Here is a 6,301-nt window from a genome sequence, read left to right on the forward strand (position 1 = left end):
CCCTGTCTTGTTCCTGATCTTAAGAGGGGCACATGTAATTTTTGCCTGTTGAGAATGATGCTGGCCTTGGGTTTGTCATATATGGCCTTTGTTATGCATAGGTATGTTCCTCTAATCACAGTTTGCTAAGAGTTTTCATAATAAATGGGTATTTTTTTATCAAATGCTTTTCCTGCATCTATTGGTATTATCATGTGATTTTTATTCTTCATTTTGTTTATGTGGTGAATCACATTTATTGATTTGCAATGTTGTATCAATTTTGCATTTCCAGAATAAATCCCACTTGACCATAGTGTATAATCTTTTTGATGTATTGCTCTATTCGATTTGTTAATATTTCGTTGAGGATTTTATCGTCTATGTTCATCAAGGATATTTGCCTATAATTTACTCTCTTTTGGTGTCTTTAGCTGATTTTTGAATTAGGATATGCTGGCCTTGTAAAATGAGTTTGGGAGACCACCCCCTTGAAATTTATGAAAAAGTTTGAGAAGGAGGGTTGTTCTCAGAATGTCTTTAAAATTCACCTGTGAAGCCATTAGGTCCAGGGCTTTTGTTTGCTGGGAGTTTTGTGACTACTGCTTCAATTTCTCTAGGTGTAATCTGACAATTTAGAATCTGATTCTTCCTGATTCCGTTTTGGAAGGATGTATGTTTCTAAGAATTTATTTATTTCACCCAGGTAGTCCAGTTTGTTGGCACATGGTCTTTGATAATATTTTTGTACAATCCTTTGGTGGTTTTTTTGTTTGTTTGTTTGTTTTTTGGTGTCAGTTGTTATTTCTCCTTTCAGTTCTGACTTCCTTTATTTGGGGTCTCTGTTTTTTCTTGATGAGCCTGGTTAAGGGTATCTCAATCTTCTTTATCCTCACAAAAAACATCTCTTGGATTCATTGGTGTTTGGTATTATTTTTTTAGACTGTATTTAATTTACTTATGCTGTGATCTTTATTATTCCTTCCTTTACTCATTTTGGGACTGTTTATTATTATTTTTCAGGTTCCTTTAAGTGTAAAGTTAGATTGCTTTTTTTTTTTTTTCTTGTTTTTTATTGAAATAGGCCTGTAATGCTATGAATTTCCCTCTTAGGATTGATTGACCAATGTCCCACAGATTTTGGATTGCTGTGTACTCATTTTCATTTGTTTCAAGGTATCTTTAGATTTTTTCCTCAATCTCCTTGTTGAACCATTCATTGTTAGTAACATGTTATTTAACTTCCATGTCTTTGCATGTTTTTCAGTGTTCTTTTTTGATTTCTAGTTTCATAGCTTTATGGTCAGAGAAGATGCTTAATATGACTTCAATCTTATAAATATATTAAGACTTACTTTGTGTCTTAATATGTAGTCTATCCTAGAAAACATTCCATGTGCACTTGCAAGGTATATATATTCTGCTGCTCTGATATGAAATGCACTGAGTATATCAATTAAATCCATTTGCTTCCTGTGTCATTTGAGGCCCCTCTCTGTCCCTTTGTAGATTTTCTGTCTGGAAAATCTATCCATTAAAGATAATGGCATGTTAAAATTCCCAACTATTTCTGTCAATCCCTCCCTTTATGTCCATCAAGATTTATTTGTTTCACATATTTAAGTGCTCCTGTGTTGGTTTCATAAATGTTTACTAGGGTTATATCGTCTTTCTGGATTGTTCCCTTTATTATTTGTAGTATTTTCTTTGTTACTATAGCTTTGGTTTTAAAGTTTATTTTGACAGATATAATTATTACCACCCCAGCTTTTTTCCTTTCCATTTGCATGAAATATCTTTTTTCACTCCTTTAAGTTTTAGTCTATGTGCATCTTTTGATCTAACATGTGTCTCTTGGAGTCAGCATATAAATGGGTCATATTTGCTATTCATTTGACTACCTTATGTTTTTGGTTGAAACATTTAAGCCATTTAGATTTAAGGTGATTACTGATAGATACGTAGTTAATGCCATTTTATTGCTAACTAGGTACTTTTGTTTTTATATTTCTTTCACTTTTTTCTTATTATTATTAAAATAAGCCCTTTAATATTTGTTGCAGTTCTGGTTTGGTGTTAACAAACTCCTTTAGCTTTTTCTTGTCTGGAAGGCTTCTCATTTCTCCTTCAATTTTAAATGATACTATTGTTGGGTAAAGAAGCGTTGGTTGTAGGTCCTTGCTTTTCATCACTTTGAATATTTCATGCCACTTCCTTCTGGCCTGAAAAGTTTCTGTCGAGAAGTCAGATTGACAGTCTATGACAGTCTAATCGGTACTCCCTTGTATGTAACTACCTGCTTTTCTCTTGTGGCGTTTGGACTCTCTCCTTGTCTTTAACCCTTGTTGTTTTAATCATAATGTGTCTCAGTGTAGGCCTCTTTGGATCCTACTCGTTTGGGACTCTCTGAGTTTCCTGGATATGTGTTTTTTTCCTTCACCAGACTAGGGAATATTTCCAACATTATTTCTTCAAATAGGTTCTAGATCCCTTGCTCACTCTCTTCTCCTTCTGGTTTTCCTATGACATGGCTGTTGTTAAGTTTCATCTTGTCAAAAATTTTTCCTAAGCTCTCTCTCTTTTTTTTTTTTAATTCTTTTTTTCTTTTTGCTGCTCTGCCTGGGTGTTTTTTCTACCCTGTCTTCCAAATCACTGATTTGATGCTCTGCTTCATCTAATCTACTGTTTATTCCTTCCAGTGTATTCTTTATTTTAGATATTGTATTCTTTATTTCTGACTGGTCCTTTTTTCTCTAAACTCTATCTGAGTTGCTGCTTCCATTTCATCTAGCTCTTCTTCTGGAGAATTCTCTTGTTCTTTCACTTGGGGTTTCTTTCTTTGTCTTCCCATTTTGGCTGCTTCATTATTGTTGTTTCTATGGATTAGGCAGATCTACAAAGTCTCTGGTGTAGGCCTTTGTCAGATGCTCCTTGTGACAGGCCTTAGTCAACTTGTTTAGAGCTATCAGTGATCGACCACATGTAGCTGCCTCTGGTGGGCCTGCTTGTGTGCAGAGAGAACCAGGCTGTGCACCAAGGCAGGCTTATCAGCACCAAGCCTTTGGTAGGGTCATTAAAGTCTCACAGAGTTCCCAGAGATCCTCCTTAGTTAACCAGTAGTATAGCCTCAAACTGTAAGCTGAAGCCTGGATTAAATTCCACAGGGTGGGGAAGAGTAATTCCTATGGGCAGGGCTATTATTGCTTCCCCTCAGGTTGATGGCCTTCAGAGAGGAGTGCTCTCTCCAAGAAAGATGGGTTCAATGGCATTATAGGGACTGATTCAGCACAAGAATCCTGTCGGTTGTTTCTTCAGTTCTCTCCCCAGAGCCACCATACCCAGACTCTTCTTAAGAGTCTCTAGTATACTCTGCCCTCCCTCTGCCAGAACCCATGGTTAAGTGGCTGCAAATGAAATTTGACTGTGTCTCCAGCTCTCTCTCCCTGGCAAACTGAAACCCGGCTGCTTTTCAAAGCTGGATGCTACCTGGGTTCCTTTCTGGCTTTGGTGTTATAGGCTAGGGAGCCCAGCTTGGGGTTTAGACCCCACACTTCTCAGAGGGAACCGCCTGGCCACTGAAATATTCCTCCAGAACTTCAGCTGCTGCCTTTGGGAGCCCAATCAGCCCTCTTGTGTGTCCTCCACACTCCATAACAGTCACATTGTGATGAAGTGGTTTCTTCTGTATGTCTGTGGCTATAAGGCTTCTCTCTAGCTAGTGTTCAATAGGTAATTCAGGACGCTTTCTCTATAATTTAGTTTTAATTCCAGATGGTTCTGGGAGGAGGTTAGTATAGCTTCTACTTGCTCCTCCCCCATCTTGGATCCTCTTTCTCTCTTTTTTAAAATTTATTCTCAAAGATTTGGCAGCTTCCCTGGCTAGTGTGGCTCAGTGAGTTGTCTGGCAAAGTGAAAGTTTGCCAGTTTGATTATCAGCCAGGGCACATCATCAGTAGACTTTTTAGATATATTTCCCTGACTTCACTTTTAGTATAAATCCCATTAAAAAATAAATTAAAAATATATATATATATATATATATATATATTTCTATGGTCACTAGGACTCAATTTTCTCTATCAAAGGTCACCATGAAAGCCAGAAGGGTTCTATTTCCATTGGCGTTTAGGCTAACAATACCAAAAACATGTCACAACCTGGGAAGTTAATATGAATGTTCTTTAAAGTAGTCTTGACAGACTCACCTAATCAAGATGTCATGTTGCTGTGGCATATCATACTCACATTCATGTAAAACACAATCTATAAAAGAAAAAGCAGAGAAAGGCACAATCACTTTTAGGCTAATATTTTATTTATTTCATCACCACCAAATGTTAAGTAAACAGAGAAGCAGATTTTCTTTCATTTAGAACTATGAAAGGAAAAGTCTTTATATTGAGATTATGATTTAAAGTTTTATTATCCAACTGGGAATAATAAATGTGGTTATATTTGCTTTCAGAGAAGAATCAAGCTTAGTACATTTATACAAATATAGCCCTCCAAAGAAAATAGATACCGAAGCTAAGGCTCCTAGAAGTTCATAAAACAGACTGAAGGGAAATTGCCTTTAGAATCATTTACACACTCAGGATGAGCTTGAAGATGAACTAAGAGAGTAGGAAAAAAATCACAAATATAATATATCTCAGAAATTATTATTTAAAAACCCAAAATATATATCTAACAGAAAAATTTACATGTTAAAGGCTTTTCTTTTTTTTTTTTAAATGTTAGTTCATGTCTTTTATTAACCCATATACAATTACTTGTCTTCTGGTTTGTTGAAGCAATAGGTCAGACAACATTTGCCACAATAATGCCTGTCAAAGTGGCTGGCCATAAAAACTCCAGCACCACATTCATCCGAAGGGCACTCCCGACGAAGGCGACTGATTTTACCATTCTCATCCACTTTGTAGTATTTCAGTACAGCCAACTTAACCTTCTTTCTCTTATGCTTATTCTTCTTGGGAGTGGTGTAAGACTTCTTCTTCCTTTTCTTAGCACCACCACGAAGTCTCAATACAAGATGAAGAGTGGACTCCTTTTGAATGTTGTAGTCAGACAAAGTACGCCCATCTTCCAGTTGCTTGCCAGCAAAAATCAGTCTTTGCTGATCAGGAGGAATTCCTTCCTTATCCTGGAACTTGGCTTTGACATTTTCTATTGTATCCGAGGGTTCAACCTCGAGAGTGATAGTCTTCCCCGTAAGGGTTTTCACGAAATTCTGCATCTTGGCGGCGAGTCCACCAGAGATGGCGGCTATTTCTTTTAGTGATTACACTCAAAATATGTAATTGCTTAAGATATTTCCCATCTAAACTACTGATATTTTTAGAGTGTGTTGCTAATATTTGAAAAAAATAATCACACATTCTGAACAAGTTCACAAAATATAATATGACTACTGCAGGAAGATAATAGTTGAATGTGAATAGTTGATTTTTTTCTTTGTTCTTGTTTGTATTGGCATCATGTTCATCCTGTTATAAAAGAATTCAGCACATAGCCTGGAATGCTGATCTTTGGATAAAGGGGTAGTGGTCTATTGAGCAAGTTAGAATGGCAAGTCCTAGATATGGGACAGAGCTGCAAGGGTTCCATACCAAAGAAGCAGGTTAATTAATGATAAGAATACTAGGGAGTCAGTTGGGGAAATGAGAAAAAGGTTTGATAACCTACAGATACCACAACCCTGGGAGGAGTGCCTTCTGGAAAAGGTAACTTTTATATTTATAGAACTAACAATGGTAAGAGAATTCTGTTCCTCAGAGAGAATGTTCATAGATTTAGGCACTATATGTATATATCAAGATTTCTACTCTCTTCCTAAAGCTCTCTAAAAAGTATATTTCTAACTTATCTTCCCATATCATCCCATATCAGGATTGACTTGACTTTATATTTAATAATGCTTCTTGAAGCAACTTTACTAATTTATTTCTTTTAATTCTCAACTGAAGATATGTTTTTATTGATTTTAGAGAGAGAGGTACGTGGGAGCAGGGGAGGGGGAGAAAGAGATTGATCAGTTGCCTCCTGTATGCACATGCCCTGACTGGAGATTGAACTCACAACATTTTGGTGTAAGGAATGATGCTCCAACTAACTGAGCCACTGGCCAGGGCTACTCATTTATTTGTAATAAATTTTCCCCTCTCCTATTATCAGAGGAGGTAGAAATTTCATGTTAATCATCTTTAAAATAATTTCTAATTGTAATATATTTAAAGTCACTGTAGTTGGTCAGGTTATCTGAGAAGCAGATACCAAAATGGGATCAGCCTTTCATAAGACTTGTAAAAACACCTGCAAA

The 6,301-nt window shown here is 36.5% G+C and overlaps 1 pseudogene; it reads right to left on the reverse strand.

Annotated features, from left to right (window-relative positions):
* Positions 1-4,715: 4,715 nt before the first annotated feature.
* LOC150015969 (ubiquitin-ribosomal protein eS31 fusion protein pseudogene) lies at positions 4,716-5,241 on the reverse strand (annotated as a pseudogene).
* Between the last annotated feature and the right edge of the window lie 1,060 nt (positions 5,242-6,301).

Source organism: Furipterus horrens, unplaced genomic scaffold (genome assembly GCF_987537825.1).
Source record: "Furipterus horrens unplaced genomic scaffold, mFurHor1.1.pri manual_scaffold_3, whole genome shotgun sequence".
Classification (NCBI taxonomy): domain Eukaryota; kingdom Metazoa; phylum Chordata; class Mammalia; order Chiroptera; family Furipteridae; genus Furipterus; species Furipterus horrens.